Source organism: Eleutherodactylus coqui, chromosome 8 (assembly GCF_035609145.1).
Source record: "Eleutherodactylus coqui strain aEleCoq1 chromosome 8, aEleCoq1.hap1, whole genome shotgun sequence".
Taxonomy (NCBI): domain Eukaryota; kingdom Metazoa; phylum Chordata; class Amphibia; order Anura; family Eleutherodactylidae; genus Eleutherodactylus; species Eleutherodactylus coqui.
In genome coordinates this window covers 45,406,017-45,426,885 of record NC_089844.1, presented here as the reverse complement: position 1 = coordinate 45,426,885, position 20,869 = coordinate 45,406,017, and positions in this window count along the sequence as shown.

Sequence of the window (20,869 nt, the reverse complement as noted above, 5' to 3'; positions counted from 1 at the left end):
GCCTATACATGCGTGAAGAAAACGCTCGTCTGACTAAGCCCTTAAAGAGCATAAAGAATATTGTCCAATAATATGCATTCTCCAAATAATACCGCAATATTGTGCACAAATAATATACAGCATCCAAATAATACCCCCTTGTCAAACCCAAATAATTCTGTCATATAGTGCTAATGCTGACATATGCAGCCCATATAATACCACCATAAGGGCCCAAATTGCAATCCATTAAGGAGCCCAAATAATGCTGCCAAATAGTCCTTAAATACTCTGCTTTATCTAAATAACACTCCCTTCAAGAGCCCAAATAACTCTCACCCTTAAACCCAGGCTCGGTCTGGCTCTACGGGAGTCGGTGAATCCTCTGATAGGTCCCCGAACCCATAACTGAGTTTATTTATGTCTGCATTCTGCCCTTACCCTCTTGTCCCCATCTCCTCATATGTGGCTCAGCCCCCAGAAAATTAAGTCAGCCAGACCAACCCCCCTTCCCCTCCGCTGTCAGAACCTCATGCTGTATTTAACCCCTTTCTGCCCCCGTCTGTATTTGTACATCCTGGGTGAGAAGGTGTTTCCACGAAAGGTTTGTCAATGGCAATCAGACACCCGCTAATTTGTGGCAAATCTGCCCCGTGTGAACATGTCCTTAAAGTGAAGGTGATTAAAGCAAATGCTGTTCACATGTAGAGGAAAACATGCTGTGGATTTCATGCTGTAGCTGTATTGTAATAGCGGCCCCACCGGGTGTAAGCGATTATACGCTCATGATACCGTGACGTGTATATGCACTATGGAAGTGGCGCAGCCTCGTGTGATTGCACCCGTATTGCCGCTTTTTACTGTCCTTTTTGGCACTGCTGGAACCGCTCACATTGGCAGTGCCATGTTTGAGGAGGGGGGTGAGGCAGCTTAGTCCTAGGTATTTTCGCTTTTCCGAATGAAATTGTACATTCTACTGCATAATACCGCACAAAATAGAGCATGCTGCGTTTTTTCTCCGCACTTGAAATGCACGCGAAAAACGGCGCTGTGCAAAGGAACCCATTTAAATTTAATGGGTTATTTTTGCTGCGTATCCCGCCCGCAGGTTTGGTAGCCACAAATAAGCATGCAAATGCGCCCGTGTGCGGTCGCCATAAATCCAACCTGCGGTTTTGACGCATTTCCATTGAGGATATTCTGCAACAGATCCGCAGAATTTCCGCAACATGGGAATGCGATCTAAAAGTATATGACTGCGTAATTGCATGTGTGTAAAAGTGCGTGGAGGTTTATTGACACAACCATGAATAATGTCCTTGTAGTGTCTACGGATTTCATAAACAGCCCATGGAACCACCAGTCGCCAGTCAGGCCACTCACATGGGCAATTTTGCACATGGACCAATGTGCGTGTGATAAAGATTGCCGCATGACCTATTATCTGCTTTCATGGATCAGTGTACGGCACGCAGGGTGTGCGGCTCCATGAACATCTACACTCCATCTTGCATCAAGCACAGCATAGAGGAAGAGTAGGTCAGTCAACTACTGCGGTCCCGTCCCCACCACATGCCACGAAGGCTTGGTTCATGTGAGGAGGCCATTCGGTTTCCTCCTTGTCCATCCGCCATTGTATGACTCCGCACACAATGCTATTCCGTCCTGTATTTCCACTGATATCACAGACAGAGGCTCCATCTCTCATCCTTTTTTTTCTTTTCTCTCGCTCACAAAAACAGAAGGAAACTCAGATTTTTTCCCCAGCATTACTTAGCAGTGATCCGTGAAAAACAAAGAACACACAGATGTTATCCGTATGTGTTTCATTTTTTTTGCACACCCATTGACTTGAATGGCTGACTGATCTCTGAGAAATCACATCAGTACAAGAAATGCTGCAATTACCCCATTGTCCAAAAAAATCCTTCATATAAGTAAATGACAACAATATCAGAGCAAAAGGAGCATTTATTGTGAAGAACTGACCCTTGTAGGGAGCCTCTAGTACTCTGTTGTACTGGCTCTAGCTTGGATACAAGATGTGATACAGGTGGGCATGGAAGCTCTAGTACCCTGTTGTACCGCCTCTATCTTGGATACAAGATGTGATACAGGGGGGCATGGAGGCTCTAGTACCCTGTTATACTGCCTCTAGCTTGGATACAAGATGTGATACAGGTGGGCATGGAGGCTGTAGTACCCTGTTGTACCGCCTCTAGCTTGTATACAAGATGTGATACAGGTGGGCATGGAGGCTCTAGTACCCTGTTGTACCACCTCTAGCTTGGATACCAGATGTGATACGGGTGGCAATGGAGGCTCTAGTACGCTGTTGTAGCACCTCTAGCTTGGATACATATGGTGTCTGGCGGGATATGACTCTACAATTGCTGTAACTGAGCCTCTAGATCATGCAAACTCGTAGACTATTGAAGTTGGCGTCCCAGATGGTCCCATACATGTTCTACTGGAGATATATCTGGTGATGGCAGCCAGGGAAGTGTGACAATGTTATGGGGGCTTCCTGTGACCCCCTTGTGTGTGCGGCCGAGCATTATCCTGCTGCCTCTTGAAAGCCGCCATGAGAGGAACACATGTGGCTGCAGGATGTCCTGAAAATATCGCTGAGCTGTCATTGTCCCTCGTGCCACCACTAGGGGTGACCGACTGTCATATGTGATGGCTCTCCAGGACATCACACCAGCAGGGGGCAGTGTTCCACTCCACAGCAAAGACAGGATTGAGGCGTTCCTCCACGAGGTCTCCAGACACAATCATGGCCGTCATCAGTGTCCAAACTAAACCTGAATTCATCGGTGAAGACAACCTGGTTTCCCTCCATAGCGTCCATTTTTCTTGTTCATGACAACAACTGCAAACGGAGGTGATGGTGGGTGTCAAAGGCAAAACCTGTCACGGGCGCTGTGAGAACAAATGTCCTTGTCCTTCAGCCATGTGCCGGGTTGCAATGATGGTGACATCTGTCTCTGGATGGCAGACAATGAAACAGTTGGACCTGCTCGTACTTGTCAAATGATCAGATGCTCCTCTCTACTCTCTACTGGTGGTCTGTCGGGGGTCCTGAGCCCAGTCACCTTGTGTGCCCTCACACATCCACTGGTCCCAAGACCTCCTAACATTCTGCTCAGATGCTCCTCTCTACTGGTGGTCTGTAGGGGGCGTCCTGAGCCCGGTCACCTTGTGTGCCCTCACACATTCACTGGTCCCAACACCTCCTAACAGTCTGGTCAGATGCTCCTCTCTACTGGTGGTCTGTAGGAGGTCCTGAGCCCGGTCACCTTGTGTGCCCCCATTCACTGGTCCCAACACCCCCTAAAAGTCTGGACAGAATGGCCGATGGGGGACAATTCATCAGTACAACCATCCAGCTTCTCACATCCCAATAATGTGCCCCTCTCAGACTCTGGTAACGGGGTGAAATCTCTGCTCTGTGTCGTAGAGGCATGTAGTGGTCAACAAACTCTACACAAGTGGAAGAAGAGCTCACTACACAGGGGAAACCACTTTTAGGGCCTCCGGTGACAAGACTGTCCATCTAATCACCACAACTCCCATCATTTACATATCTGCCTGAGATGGAACTGCATGCCAGGTTTACAGCAAAATTACAACAACTTCTTCAAAGGGTGTGATTGTTTTTTTGACAAAGAACATATATACAGCGACCATCTTTCCATGTAAAAAAACGCCTGTCTGTTTAGTCCCGATGACTGTAATGAGTCTTTGCTGTCTGTGTGCAGTCAGTGACACAGACTTAACACAGATATGAGAATATACATCTGAATACACCCAAATTCAAGTGTCTGTTGAAAAAAGCCCTTTCCTTTTAATCCCAGGCCTTTCTCGGGACTGTGTGTACTCATTACAGGAAGGTGGATCCGGCGCTTCAAGGCGTCTTTTGATTCTTATAAGAAGAGTTTCCAAGTCCTTGGCGATTGCGGCAGCGATGATACATTGTGATAAAGAGTTATTTGGTAATATGACATTCTGTAGAGATACACAAAGGAAATGTTCATGTGACGCCGCTCACCGCCCCTCCCTGTAAGTAACCAAGACGGATGAAAGTCTAAAAGTAATTTTGAAGGACTGAAGTCTTGTCATGCGGAGGAGGATGCTCTGTTTATAGATTTTCGTCTCAGTATTCTTCTGTGCAATAAATCCCATTAGATTATCATGAAAAAACACAAGAACCTTCTATCAGGTTACTGAGGAAGTTTTCTGGCTTTATTAACCCCTTAGTGACTCGGCCTATTATGGCCATAAAGACAACAACAATTTGGGGAGGATTTTTATCTCCACTTTTTAAAAGCCATAACTTTTTTTATTTTTTTGTTTACATGGCCGTATAAAGTCTTGTAGTTTGTGTGGCAAACTTTAGTTATTATTGGTATCATTTGAGGCAGCTTTCACATGGCCGAGAAAATCGCAGGATATTTATGCGTTACAAGACGCACAAATATTGCACAAATATGAACCCCATGCTTTGGGGTCATATACATGAGCGATTTTCTCCTGCATCACAATGCGATGCAGCAACATTTCATGCCATGTCTTTTTGCAGCATTTGAGGAGCAGCCCTCAGCCATGGAGACTGCGGGGAAGATAAGGATAATTATGTCACAGTGGCTCTACCATTTCCCACCCTGGGGTAGCTCGAGAGCCAACCTAGTTACTGCTGGGGAGGTTACAGGGAAAAGTAACAAGGAGTTACCTTAAAGTTCTTTGTCACTTGTGACGCCACCGTTCCGTCCTCTGCAGTGAATCTCAGTAAAGCCAATAACTTAGTCCACACATAGGAAAACTTTCTGGACAAACTGGGAACAGTCTGTACTGTCCTTTTACTGTTACTTTGGTAAATCCCAATTTACAACAGTAGTTTGGCACAATTACACACATAGAAGGTGGTGTAACAGGAAGGACTCTGGGGGAATCCAGACAATCCACAGTCCTAGTTATCTGTGTGATCCTGCCCCCTGTGACTCTCCTTCTCTCTCCAACTCTCTACCGGTCAACACTCAAGATTCTGGTGCCTTTTCTCTCTCAAGCAGTGGCCCTTCTTTTTCTCTCTCAGTGCTTAGTGGTAGCATTGGCACATCCCAGGTAGACTAGGCCCAGGCCAAGCACAAGGGAATCACTCAGCTTCCTCCATTCTCTCCACACACGGGGTGATCTCTGAAGTGTGGGTGTCAGACTCCTCTCACTTGCAGAGTGAGACTTCTGCTAGACTATCTCCAACTGGCTGACTTGCATAGACTTAGACTAGATTAGATCAGATTGGGCTAGTACAAACTGACTTGCATTCCCCTTGCAAGCACATATATAAGACATAATCACAACATGCAACATGATACATTTTCCAGACATAACCCATAAATTAACTCATTCAGTGCTGCAGAGGTGAAATACATATGCCAAATGCACACTACACATAAGACCCTGAGAAGATAAATGGCACAAGACAAACATATAAGATTAGGGAGGGGCCCCACTAACTTTGGGCCACTACATTATTATTGGACATTCCCTCGGAATGCCTCGCCCATTGCTTTCAATAGGGCTGGCAAGGCAAAGCGTGCGAAGTGCACGCAAGTCCGATGCAACTTTTCCCATTAAGATAATGGGAAACACTTGCTAATACTGTTGACAGCCACACCGGAGGATCGCTACTTCCTTGAAGTGATGTGAGGTGTTTTTAACACAAAAAGATGTCGCAAACCAAGAGGACATCGCATGTTAACGAGTGCAATATCGGGCCAAGTTTCCTTTGACAGTGTTTTTCGTGGAGCATGACATGCTTCATTTTTTTTTCTGTCGGTCAGTGCGATTACGACAATGTCAAGATTATTAATTTTTAGATTTTAGCATTTTTGCACAATAAACCCCCCCTTTTTAATTTTTGTTTTTGCATCGCTTCATTCAAAGCTTTTTTTCCAGGGATGGAGCTCTGTAAGAGCATTTTTTTGCGGGATGCGCTGTAGCTTTTATTGGTACCATTTTGGGATACATGCAGCTTTTTTGATCCCTTTTATTGCGTTTTTTTTGGGAGGCGAAATTATTATTTTTTTTACCTTTTTTTTCCTTGCAGAACAAATAGAGTGCACTATTTATTGTACAGGTTGTTACAGATACGATAATACCAGATATGTGGTATTTAAAAAAAAAATGTTTATACAAACAGGGGAAAGTGTGCAAAAAGGGTTTTTTGTTATTTTTTTTTATTTACATGCTTTAGGTTCCTGTAGGTGAAGTGAACCATAAAAGCTATGAGCGCTTTGAAAATGCATTGCAGTACTTCTGTACTGCAATGCATTATGACTCACAATAGCAATTACTGGCCTTGGCAGGTTGGGACACCAGTGTAGGGCATCCTGGTTGCGATTGCAAACCCTTGGCCCTCTGTGACTACCTCCCTCTGTGAACCCTCTGCATGCCATAATGTACATTGATCATGGCATGTAAAGGGTTATGAGCGAGGATCGCTGTTGCAGTGGGAGGCCGGCTATCAGTTGCAGCCAGCTCTCGCTGCGGGATGGTGCAGGCTCCCTTCTGAGCCCACACCATCGACAAGATAAAACTTTTTTGCCTTGTGGCATTAAAGGGGTTGTCCCGCGCCGAAACGGGTTTTTTTTTTTTTAACCCCCCCCCCCCATTCGGCGCGAGACAACCCCGATGCAGGGGTTAAAAAAACAACCCGCACAGCGCTTACCTGAATCCCGGCGGTCCGGCGTCTTCATACTTACCTGCTGAAGATGGCCGCCGGGATCCTCTGTCTCCGTGGACCGCAGGGCTTCTGTGCGGTCCATTGCCGATTCCAGCCTCCTGATTGGCTGGAATCGGCACGTGACGGGGCGGAGCTACATGGAGCCGGCATTCTACACGAGCGGCCCCATAGAAGACTGCAGAAGACCCGGACTGCGCAAGCGCGTCTAATTTGGCCATCGGAGGGCGAAAATTAGTCGGCTCCATGGGAACGAGGACGCCAGCAACGGAGCAGGTAAGTATAAAACTTTTTATAACTTCTGTATGGCTCATAATTAATGCACAATGTACATTACAAAGTGCATTAATATGGCCATACAGAAGTGTATAACCCCACTTGCTGCCGCGGGACAACCCCTTTAACTGCCCTGCCAGGACGTAAACTTACCTGTGAAAAGGATGTGAAAAGAACTGGTATGGAGGCGCAACACTCTAAGCTACTAGAAGATGTAGATCAAAGTCCAATGTGTGATGGTGAAAGCACTTCTTTTTTATTATTTTTTCAGAAATTAAAAACCAGCAATGGAATACGCGTTTCGGGGAAGAACCCCTTCGTCAGTTCGGCTGGATAGGACAACAGAATGCCTAGGGGTGACACGATTCCAAAGATGTATAGAATGTGTCGGAGGTCCTGTGTGCAGGAGTACAGGGGAGAAAAAAAATGCTTTAACCTTTTTTTTAGTAGTAGCTTAGAGTGTTGCGCCTCCATACCAGTTCTTTTCACATCCTTTTCGCTACACTTACGCCCATACTGGTGGAGCGTCATCTGGTTGGCAGCACCTCCACCATTCAAAATACTCAATCATTGAAAACTCTTTGTACTCCATAAATATTCCACTACCCTCACTGGGTCTTGCTCCACCCTCCTTTTTCATTTCTTTTACTCGTAAACTTACCTGTGGCTTCAAGGGGTTAAAAGCTACCTGGCATTATATGAGAGCAGGTCTGCCCAAGTCGTCACCGTTCCTCACATTGCATTTCGCACGCAGGGACGTTTCAGCGTTAACTTTATTTCACTCTGTGATTTCTTTCCTCGCATCAGGCAAATGAATTTTCTCAGTGGAGACGGATATTATGCACGAGCGAAGAAGACGAGATCGTTCCATAAGCGGTACTTTGGCGTGAACATCTTGTATCGCTTCCATTTTGAAACAGTAAAATCATTTAACTTACTAAAATGGAAAATGTAAGAAATTTAAGGAAATCTTCTTGTTATAAACTGTAATTCATCCTTCTGCTTATGTGAACATGTCCTGAGGGGCTCTCTCAATTGGAAGGGAAAATGAGATGAAGCGTCTGAATATGAAGTTTCTGCGTTGTTTTCTTCATAGAGGAAACAGCTTGTTGCAGAGTTAAAGACTTAAAGGGCCCTATCCCTTAAAGAGTCTGGTATTACACACTGTGATGAAATGATACTTTGTGTCAATCTCCCACCTTTTTGGTTTGGGGAAAGTTTAGTGGATTTAGGCAGATGGTTAAGCTACGCGTATTTCCTGCCAAGAACAGATCATCAATACTCATTCCAATGCCTTTCATAGCTCTCCTGGAAGGGTCTTTGATGCTACCTGCTCCTTTTTAGGAACAGAAAGGAAACCCTTTATTGTACTGATAATGAAGGTAAAAAGTTACAAGTGGGTGTCAATTGTTTACATCCCTCTATCTGTGTTTCCCATCCTGCCTCCAATACACATTCTCCAGACTTGCTGACTGCGATTTCCCTCCACTGAAATGGGACAAAGAAAAAAAAAGTCAATAACAGGGATTATTGATTATTCAAAGGTCCCAGCTCAATGGCAATTATATTTTCAAAATCGTGATTGCTTCACTAGAGCACTGCATTGACTCCCATCACTTTGTGATCCCCTTAGGATCTACAGAATCGCAAAACTGCGAAATTAATCATCTGTCGTATATTATGTTTGATACCCATGTAGAGGTAAATTCATTATTTTAAAGATGATTGGCAAAACTCCCCTATTGGGCAGGCTCCTGGGAATATATGTCCGGCATGTTAAATTGGGTTTCCATTTAGAAGATCTGATCATCTACTGAGACAGCCCATCAACGTTTTCACAGGGTATTGGTGAAGGTGGCACTCAAATTGTCAGACCCAGGAGTTGCAACTAAATGCAGGACTGTGGCAGTCATGTATCCGCTCGCGGAATCCGAGGTGGCTGGCCCGCCTGTCAGTGGTGGCAACAAGGTGTGTTGGATTGTGCTAGATCAGGGGTCCCCAACTCCAGTCCTCAGGGACCACCAACAGGTCATGTTTTCAGGAAATCCTATAGTAAGAACACCTGTGGCAATGTCTGAGGCACCAACAATAATTACATCACCTGTCGTACACTGAGGAAATCCTGAAAACATGACCTGTTGGCGGTCCTTGAGGACTGGAGTTGGGGAACCCTGTGCTAGATCATGCAGTGTGCAATATGGACCCCATCTTGCATGAGTGCAGGATCAATGGAGCTGGAAAGAAGTTGACCCTGTGGTCTGCCCTTGGATGCCTGCGTCACAGGTAGGTGATTGTGGGGCCCATGAACCCTGTATTCATGACACACACCTAAATCCTCAACAATGTGACCGCTACCAAATCTCCCTTTCGAAAACATCTCAGATAGAGCCATTCACCTTCACACCCAAAGAACATTCAGAGACTTGGGTTTAGCTTAAATTTGCCACAGTAGCCATTTTATTGCAAAGAGCATTAGAATATAAACACAATCCAGAGTGACTTCCAACAAGACCTGGTCATCGGTGCCAGACTAGCCGGGGCCTGGATTTCCCAGCCAACTACATGGGGTTTTCTCATGTAACGAGGTGAAGAGTAGGATGTTGATTGAGGAAAACATCCAGCGAAAGCATATCCTGTGGACAAAAGCAACTCATCTCCGAAAGGGGTCAGAGGAGGATGTCCGGAATTATTCTGATGAACAAGCGCTGCACAGTCAGGAGCAGCAGAATACAGCACTGATGCTCCAACTAATGCATTTGAATACATAACTCTCCGTTTCTTAACACAGATGGGCTATGCCAGCAGTTCTAGTGCCATTGTGTCTAAAAGAAACAGAAAGACGAGACTCTAGAGGGCAAACAAGCACAAACATTGTATCACTGAGCAGCGGGAAAATATCACCTGCTCAGATGCATCCAGATTTCTGTTGCACCATGCTGATGGAAAATTTGAATTTGGCGCAAGCAGCGATGACCCCTTCCTGGTCAGAACATGTCAGTACCATCATCTAATCTGCAGCCACTACACGAAGCTTCCTGTCCGCAGGGGCTGATATTTCTGCAGTACCATTTCCCCAACCAGTGGAATCTACACCACAATGAATTGCTGCGGTTCTGGAGACCAAAGAGGTCCAACGTGCTACCAGAGGGGTCTCTAATAAAGTGTCCATTGAGTGTACACATATATCACAGATTACATCTAGCAATGCAGTAAATAACGAGCGGCTAATATATAGCATTGCGGTATAAATCCGCTCATTCAGGCTGATTATAAACACATTTTCTTTAGAACACATATACTGGCGCCATAAAACACCCGCTCGCCGCTCTTAATTCATTTTTATCTCTTTGGAGGCAAACATTATAAATTAACTATAAATGGAGCTGCTGGTGTCTGGAGTTCACTGAGATTTTAACAGGAGTGTAAAATATTTCCACACCACATCTGCACTCTTCATCCGCAGAACGGGGGAGGGGATCCTGTTGTTTCACGGATTCGGCGTGGCAGATGCTGAGAGAAGATGATGCAGAACATCACCGCGGCACGTTGTCCTTATTTACAGATTTAATTTTGCAGACTTCTTCGGGTTTCTTCACGCACTTTTTTTATGCAGTTTTGTTGGGTTTGTAGAAACCGCCATGAAATTTACGCATTTTTTTCTTGGTGATTTTTTGAGCTATCGTCTTAAATGTGTTCCTTTTAGGCTTTGTCTTTCTATGGGAAAATGTCTACAAAAAACAAATTAAATATCACCGCTAAGGATTCACGAGTGTATGTATATTTGCAAGTCATACGCAATTGCACGCGCAAAAAAAAAAAGAAAACACTCGCCGATGCGCTCAGCCATTAAAATAGACAATTAGTTTAATTAGTTCAAAATGTTTTCTTTCCCTGTGTAAATGCGCAGGAAAATAGAGCAATGGGCTCCCCCACATTTAGGGCTTATTTAGACGACCGTATATCAGCTCGGTTTTCACGCCGAGCCGATATACGGTGTCCTTGTCTGCAGGGGGGGGGGGGAGATGGAAGAGCCAGGAGCAGGAACTGAGCTCCCGCCCCTTCCCCGCCCCTATTTGCAATAAGAGGAGGCGAGATGGGGGCGAAGCTAAGTGCTGACACTTAGCTCCACCCCCGTCCTGCTCCTCCCATTGCAAATAGTGGCGAGGGGCAGAGAGGGGGTGGGAGCTCAGTTCCTGCTCCTGGCTCTTCCATCCTCCCCCCCCCCCCTGCAGACAAGGACACTGTATATCGGCCCGGCGTGAAAACCGAGCCGATATATGGTCATCTAAATAAGCCCTTAGCATAAGGGAAAACATACGTAATGTGCTCTCTTTTGTGTGGATTTATGCAGCCAAGTCACCACAGGAGTCTAAAGGGGTACGCAAATGTGCACCCCGTCTGCATGAAATCGGTTGTGTAGCGGCGCGATTTCATTGTGTAAATTGATAACATTGAGGCCTAAGGGCCTCTTCCCACGAGTGTATGCATAGAATCTGCGCACTTCGTTGCAACACATTTGCACTATGAACAAGGTTAATTTGCGCGCGTATCTGCACATTGTGCTGCATTTTTATGTGCACGCAGGGTCTCTTCATATCCGTGGGCAACACCCTCCACCCTGATTTAAAAAGCTATTTAGCCTAATGAGGGCGAGATATGTTCTTTTTTCATACAATTGCGCAGCATATTGTGCATTAAGCGTGCATCTGTGCACCTCCCATAGACTTCTATGGGGATCCTTGGTGCGCAAATAGAGCAGGTCTTATTTTTTGCACGCGCAAGAAATGTGCAGGCAAAAAAAAGGAATTGAGAACAAACCCGTTGAAATCAATGGGCTTTCTCTGCATATTGTGCATGCAAATACATCCATGTGAAGGAGCCCCAAAATGCACATATACCTGCAGTAATTTATGAGCTGGAATTGCATGTGTGAATAAGCCCTGAGCGTCTCTCACTCGGAGGACCCGGCACATCTATGCATTGCACAGAGAAATCATTAATTTCCATAGGGCACTGTGTAAAATTTATATCTCCTGCAGGGGCGCTGCAGGAAAACAGAATTCACTGACCAGAGCCAATCACTGCAGCACAGTTTTTTTTTAACTTTCTTCTTGTACTATATTTCTGATTCTGAAAAACAATCAAACTACTAACAACCATGTGACCGTGAGTATGTATGTGTGTGGGTGCTTCTCATGCTCCACCCTTGCTAACATCATCGCTCCGCCCCCTGGTGACATAATCGCAGGTCCTACAGTATATATAAAACACAGAGCCTGACCGACAGAAGAACAACAAAAGTAGGGCCCTTGGAAGGGGAGGACAAAAATAACAAAAGGAGAATACAACTAAGCTGTTATTATGTCAGACACAACTTAGCGGTCCTGACAGAAAACACCGACCTACCGCCACCACAGAGATCTGGTGGGTTGAAGGACCTGCGGTGACATCACTGCTGTGGGAGATGCCATTGTGCAGTTTGGTAAAAGAGATACAGTGGGTTGAAGGACCAGCGTGTGACATAACTGCTGTAGGAAGAGCCATTTTGCAGTTTGTTAGAAAGTACTGTACACTGGATAAGCTGGCAGCACCCACCAGGACCTGTGATGATGTCACTGTCATGTGGGGGAGTCAGGGATCACATTACCAGGGGCTGATCACTGTATCCAGGAGTCTGCTGAGCTGGTGATGTCTGGAAATTAGCATGGATGTATCACAGCTGTGTGTGTGATGTGTGTGCATCAGCATGCATGTAGTAGAGCGGTGTGTGTGATGTGTGGGGATCATAATGGATGTACCATGTAGCACAGCTGTGAGTGTGTGATGTGTGGGGTCAGGATGGATGCAGTAGAGCTGTGTGTGTGATGTGTGGGGATCATAATGGATGTATCATGTAGCACAGCTGTGTGGCACATTGCACCACCAGAAACACTGGTACTATAATTTCCTAATAATTAACTAATTACCTAACAAGTACTGTCTGCTCTGCCGCACTTCTCCTCCAGGAGTACTTCAGCCAGTGCTTCCTGCTCAGAAGGTTCAAAAATCCTGCCAACAGGAAGCTCTGGCTCTGATTAGTTCTCAAGCGCCACAGCTCAGCCAATCACTGCAGCGTTCGATAAACCAATCACAGCCATTCAATGTGATGTTTGTTGTGGAAACCATCACTGCCGATTTCCCTGGCATCAGCATTCACATTTACCACTTACATCATGCTCTGATTGGCTGCAGCGGTCAGTTGACTTCCTGTGATATCTTATTCCATAACAAGCACCGGGATGCTAGCAGAGCTGCAGAGCTGAATGCCAGTGGCAGAGGAGAAGTAAGCTCAGTGAGAGCTGGTTGTTACCGATAGCCAGCCTCCCGCTGCAATACTAGATATCAATGAAAATGTCAATCTCCACTTTTAACCCCTACATGCCGCAATCTATGTAGATCACAACATTTAAAGGGTTTACAGAAGGAGCGTGCTCCCTCTGTGATGTCATCGGACTCCAGCTCCTTCCTCAGAAATGGCTGGATAGAGTATTGTGCGCTGCCATATTGTCTCTCCTCAGGCTTCTCATCAACGAGCCTACTTACCCCAAAATAAAAAATGTCAATATGGAAATATAGAGATTCGTTTCTCAGGTTTCTACTAGGAGCACAGTCTGCCCTCGAGGTGCTGTTACTGCTGGTGGTGGTACTGCTGCTCTTCATCTTCTGCTTCCGCCATGTTTCCTCCTTTTCCTTCTTCTTCCAAAGCAAAAATTTGCTAAACCACAATAAACAGTTGTAGCTCTATCGCTGTTCCTTAGAGCAGGCCTGTGCTTGGCTCTTCTGTTCACCTGGTAGAATTTCCCCTTTTGAACTATATGACATTGCTTATAAAACAAGCTGTACACTTGCTGTCTTTGGTAGCTCTACCGCTGTTCCTTGGAGCAGGTCCGTGCTTGAGCGTTGTGTTCACCTGGCAGCAATTTATGTCATTGCTTTTAAAAGAAGCAGCACACCTGTTTTCTTCGTTGGCTCAATTTGTGATCTAGGCGACCCCATGTGGGCCTTTTTTTGTTATCAGTGACACCACTGTGCTACGATTGACCCCTACATCACTGTACACTATTTTTACCAACTTTTTGGAGGAGCACAGTATTCCCAAGATGCATGGGTGTATTCCCATGCAAGTTAGAGGGCTTTGGCTACACTGGAGACCTTCTGGAGGGAAAATTAGTGAACCCGATTTGTAATCCCATTGACTTTAAAGGAAGTTGGAATCAACCATCCCAATTCACAATGATTTACGTGAAATCGATCCGATACTGACACAAAGCGAATGTTCCACTAATCAATCTTCACTAGATTCTATATCAGGAAAATACCACTTACATTACTTGTATGAGATGTTTCCTCCTCTCATTATTATATCATGTTAGATGCCTCAAAAGAGCTTGACATGCAGTCAATGGAGCCGTCATCAACCACTGACTCCCCTTCTGTAATCAGCGCAGAATTTACTGACGTCCTATGAATACAAGTCTCACCGTCAGTTTTGTCTGCAGATATTAGAGCCACGATAACGTTCTATCACCCTCAGGCCTTAGTCACACGGGCGTTTTTTCGCACGATTTGCGGATCGCATGACGGATGCGCATCCGCAAATCGCGTGACCAGGGCCAAAAAAATCGCCCCGAAAAATCTGCTCCTAGCCGCGTTTCATTAGAAACGGGCTGGAGCTGTCCAGCGCTATGAATTCAATGGAGCCGGCAATACAGCTGAGCCAATCAGGGGCAAGTCTGACTCACACCCCCTTCACACCCACTGCAGGCCGGCCGCTCTGAACTCCGTCTGCCGGGACAAGGTGAGTATATATATTTTTTTTATTTTTACACTTTTCTGGATGAATTGCAGGGAAGGGCTTATATATTTAAGCCCTTCCCGACAATTCATCCTGAGCTCGCCGGCAGCCCATTGCTTTCAATGGAGCCAGCTGTATTGCCGGCTCTATTGAATTCAATGGGCAAACATCGTTCTTCTCTGCCACAGCTGTTACAGCTGTGGCAGAGAAGAATGATTTGTCTTCTATATGTTCTTAATGGGGTCGGCGCTGCTGCCGCCGGCCCCATTGAGCGCATATAGAGAAGAGAACAGGAATCGCAGATCGCAGATAGGTGCAATCTGCGATTTCTGTTCTATAATTTATCGGACGAGCGCATAAAAAGCGCTCATGTATCCGATACCATTGCAAAGCAATGGTTTTAAAAAATCGCCGGACGCATGCGCATACGCAAATCGCGCGAAAAACCGCCCGTCTGACTAAGGCCTCAGCAGATAAATCTGCAATAAATGCAACCTCATCTTAGTGTGACTACCCACTACAGTTTTTTTTCATTGCGAAATTCGCAGCCTTTTTTTCTGCTGGGGTCTATGGGACCTGTAATGTTAAAATCGCGATCGTGCAAAATCGCGATTTTGCGGTAAATTGCGATTTTAACATTACCAGTCCCATAGTAGGGAAAAAATGCTGCGAATTTCGCAGTGAAAAAGAAAAACTCTAGTGGGTAGTCACCCTAAAGGTGTTTTTAGACGTGACGATCATTGTTGAAAAAAATCATTCAAATGAACGAAAGTGATAGATAATCGCACGCTCTAAACGCGAGGCAACAACGAAATGAGTTGTTGGCTTTTTTTGCTCGTCGTTCATTTTAATCAGGCAAAGAAATCAGCGTTGGCTCATTCACTAATGATTAGAGATGAGCGAGCGTACTCGTCCGAGCTTGATGCTCGTTAGAGTATTAGGGTGTTCGAGATGCTCGTTACTCGAGACGAGCACCACGCGATGTTCGAGTCACTTTCACTTTCATCTCTGAGACATTTGCGCGCTTTTCTGGCCAATAGAAAGACAGGGAAGGCATTACAACTTCCTCCTGTGACATTCCAGCCCTATACCACCCTCTGCAGTGAGTGGCTGGCGAGATCAGATGACACCCGAGTATTTAAACCTGCCCGCCCGCGGCTCGCCACAGATGCATGCTGACAGAGATCAGGGACAGTGCTGCTGATGCTGCTGCTATAGGGAGAGCGTTAGGAGTTATTTTAGGCTTGAATAACCCCAACGGTCCTTCTTAGGGCCACATCTGACCGTGTGCAGTACTGTTGAGGCTGCTTTTAGCAGTGTTGCACAATTTTTTTTTGTATATTGGGCGTGCAGACCATAGCAGTCTGCAGTCATTGTACAGAGTATAGGGGCAGTACTGGTGAGGCAGGGAAAGAGGGAAAGGTGAAAGAGATATACAGGCTATATAGGCAGTGAGCTTTTTCAAAAAAATTGGGGAAAAATACTATCTTTGGGCTGCCTGTGACCGTCTTCAGTGTACTGTGTGTCTGCTGGGGGTAGTAGTCCTAATTAATACGCAGCTAAGCGTTACAGCAGGCTTGCGCAAAATTGTTTCCTGGCTCTGCTGTGCCCGTTATATCACCGCCGTCATAGCGCCAGAGGGAAACAGTATACAATAGACACGCTGCATACAGTATCTGTCTGGGGTTTCAGCTCACCATTTAAAAAAATTGAAGCAAAATACTTAAGGCCTACCACTGCCCTTTGGCAACTTGACTGCTTCTGCGCTGTGAATTCTACTAGCTCAGTCCTACGCACCTACGTCTCACTACAGGCGTGCGCAAAATTGTTTCCTGGCTCTGCTGTGCGTTCCGTAAGTGAAGTCAGCCTCCAACCACAGGCCAATAAGCGGCACATTTAATTACAGCGTTCTGTTTCTGCTCTACTCTTAATACACCATGCTGAGGGGTAGGGGTAGGCCTAGAGGACGTGCTCCCCCTATACTGCTGCTAGTGATATGTTACTGGGGCCTGTCTAGACTGCAACTACTACTGAAATGGAACTAATACTGTGCTCCCCCTATACTGCTGCTAGTGATATGCTACTGGGTCCTGTCCAGACTGCTACTACTACTGAAATGGAACTAATACTGTGCTCCCCCTATACTGCTGCTAGTGATATGTTACTGGGGCCAGTCCAGACTGCTACTACTACTGAAATGGAACTAATACTGTGCTCCCCCTATAATGCTGCTAGTGATATGTTACTGGGGCCTGTCCCTAATGCTACCGCTGAAATGTTACTAATTCTGGGCTCTGCCTATACCGCTGCTAATGCTATGTCACTGGGGTGTGGAAACGGAGGCTTCTCAAAGACATGATGGCGGCGAGGCCATTTCCCACCAACGCAGTTACTGTTAAGGTGCATATAACCACGGACATGTGGAGAGGACACGTAGTGCCTCAAAAACATCCCCCTCCTCCTCCAACAATGAAAACATTCTTGGCAAATACCTTTGCATTGGTCCGTCTGGTGGCAGTCCAAGAATTTCACCTTTAACGACACAACAAGAGAGCCCCCCCACCCTCCCCCCGCCACGGCCCACTTAATCCTGGCCACATTCCGAAAACCAACTAAATAAAACCGTGCTACTAGGTCCGCAGTCGCGACCACATTCCCAACCAACGCAGTTACTGTTAAGGTACATATTACCACTCTGACTGGGGCATGCACTGTGGGCCAAAGCACACCTGTATTGTATGTGACGTTAGCTCTGCTGAGCAGGGCACTGCAATGGGATATATTTATGTACTGCCGGTGGCTTCCTGGGACCCACCCATGCTGTCGGTCCACACGGAGTTGTAACTGCATGTGTCCACTTCTAAAGAACCCCAGTCTGACTGGGGCTTGCAGTGTGGGCCGAAGCCCACCTGCATTAAACCTCACGGTACCTCAGCTGTGCTGGGCACTGCAATGGGATTTATTTATGTACCGCCGGTGGGTTCCACCCATGCTGTCGGTCCACACGGAGTTGTAACTGCATGTGTCTACTTATAAAGAACCCCAGTCTGACTGGGGCATGCAGTATGGGCCGAAGCCCACCTGCATTTAATTTGACGTTAGCTCTGCTGTCCAGGGCACTGCAATGGGATTTGTTTATGTACCGCCGGTGGGTTCCAGGGAGCCAACCATGGGACCTGGGAACCTGAAATGCAGCCCAACATGTAGCCCCTCGCCTGCCCTATCCGTTTCTGTGTCGTTTCCATCACTTTCTTGGGTTTTGCAGATTTTCACAAATGAAAACCTTAGTGAGCATCGGCGATATACAAAAATGCTCGAGTCGCCCATTGACTTCAATGGGGTTCGTTACTCAAAACGAACCCTCGAGCATCGCGAAAAGTTTGTCTCGAGTAACGAGTACCTGAGCATTTTGGTGCTCGCTCATCTCTACTAATGATTTAGTTTAAACAGCAATTGTTCAATCCACGGAAGGTGCGTGACGCGTGTGAACTGGCCCTGTGTGCGCAAAAAGTACACTCAGGCGAGCATTTATGCGCATTCACTTGCGTAAAGCCGCCCTTATTTAGCAGAAGCATTCCACAGCATAGAACATACATCATTAGCACTTAGGGCTCATTCAAAAGGACATATGGGCGAATTTGCCAGTTGTAGTGCAACATGTTTGCGCAAGAATGGCATTCGATGAGGTACATTTCCATGCATGTCTGTGCATAGTACTGTACATTTTGTTTAACGCCTCGTCTTCCAAATTGGCGCACCCTCCCATAGAGCTCCAAGGGGGCCATTGCTTTACAAAATGCAGGAATCAAAATTTATTTTACTAGAAAAGGGTTATCTGTACAAAGAAACCAATGACGATGTGAAGAGAACATACAGTACAAACTACATGTAGCCTATGTTACCACTGAAAGGATCTAAGCCTGAGCACAGCGTCAAATGAGCATAGATCACTGCATGTGGTCCATGATAGTCACACATGTACTGGCTGCGCACTACTAGTCGCCAGGCACCATGTCTGCAACATGGGAACCTATGGCAGATTGGGACAGCATATTATGTGCACAAAACCAAAATGCATTACATGCTGTCACCACAGACCCAATGCTGCAAGACAACAGTTCAAATCACTGAGCCGAGCAAACAAGTAGGCAGCTTTACAGTAGCTGTATGCTAGTATTTAGAAGGGCAGTATTACAGTAGTTATATTCTTGTACATAGAGAGCAGTATTACGGTAGTTAAAACCCAGTACATAGGGAGCAATTATATAGTAGTTATATTCTTGTACATAGGGGGCAGTATTATAGTAGTTATATTCTTGTACATAGGGAGCAGTATTATAGCAGTTATCTTCTTGTACATAGGGGGCAGTATTATAGTAGTTATATTCTTGTGTATAGAGGGCAGTATTATAGTAGTTATATTCTTGTGTATAGAGGGCATTATTATAGTAGTTATATTCTTGTACACAGGGGGTATTATTATAGTAGTTATATTCTTGTACATAGGGGGCTGTACTATAGTAGTTATATTCTTGTACATAGGAGGCACTATTATAGTAGTTATATTCTTGCTCATAGGGAGCAGTATTATAGTAGTTATATTCTTATACATAGGGGCAGTATTATAGTAGTTATATTCTTGCACATAGGGGGACAGTATTATAGTAGTTATATTCTTGTACATTGGAGGCAGTATTATAGTAGTTATATTCTTGTACATTGGAGGCAGTATTATAGTAGTTATATTCTTGCACATAGGTAGCAGTATTATAGTAGTTATATTCTTGTACATAGGGGGCAGTATTATAGTAGTTATATTCTTGTACATGGGAGCAGTATTATAGTAGTTATATTGTTGTACATAGGGAGCAGTATTATAGTAGTTATATTCTTGTACATTGGAGGCAGTATTATAGTAGTTATATTCTTGTACATAGGGGGCAGTATTATAGTAGTTATTTTCTTGTACATGGGGAGCAGTATTATAATAGTTATATTCTTGTACATAGGGGCAGTATTATAGTAGTTATATTCTTGTACATAGGAGGCAGTATTATAGTAGTTATATTCTTGTACATAGGAGCAGTATTATAGTAGTTATATTCTTGTACATAGGGGGCAGTATTATAGTAGTTATATTCTTGTACATAGGAGGCAGTATTATAGTAGTTATATTCTTGTACATAGGAGGCAGTATTATAGTAGTTATATTCTTGTACATAGGGGCAGTATTATAGTAGTTATATTCTTCTACATAGGAGGCTGTATTATAGTAGTTATATTCTTGTACATAGGAGGCAGTATTATAATAGTTATATTCTTGTACATAGGGGGCAGTATTATAGTAGTTATATTCTTGTACATAGGGGCAGTATTATAGTAGTTATATTGTTGTACATAGGAGGCAGTATTATAGTAGTTATATTCTTCTACATAGGAGGCTGTATTATAGTAGTTATATTCTTGTTCATAGGGGGCAGTATTATAGTAGTTATATTGTTGTACATAGGAGGCAGTATTATAGTAGTTATATTCTTCTACATAGGAGGCTGTATTATAGTAGTTATATTCTTGTACATAGGAGGCAGTATTATAATAGTTATATTCTTGTACATAGGGTGCAGTATGATAGTAGTTATATTCTTGTACATAGGAGCAGTATTATAGTAGTTATATTCTTGTACATATCGGGCAGTATTATAGTAGTTATATTCTTGTACATAGGAGGCAGTATTATAGTAGTTATATTCTTGTACATAGGGGCAGTATTATAGTAGTTATATTCTTGTACATAGGGGCAGTATTATAGTAGTTATATTCTTGTACATAGGGGGCAGTATTATAGTAGTTATATTCTTGTACATAGGAGGCAGTATTATAGTAGTTATATTCTTGTACATAGGAGGCAGTATTATAGTTGTTATATTCTAGTACATAGGGGCAGTATTATAGTAGTTATATTCTTGTACATAGAGGGCAGTATTATAGTAGTTATATTCCTGTACATAGGAGGCAGTATTATAGTAGTTATATTCTTG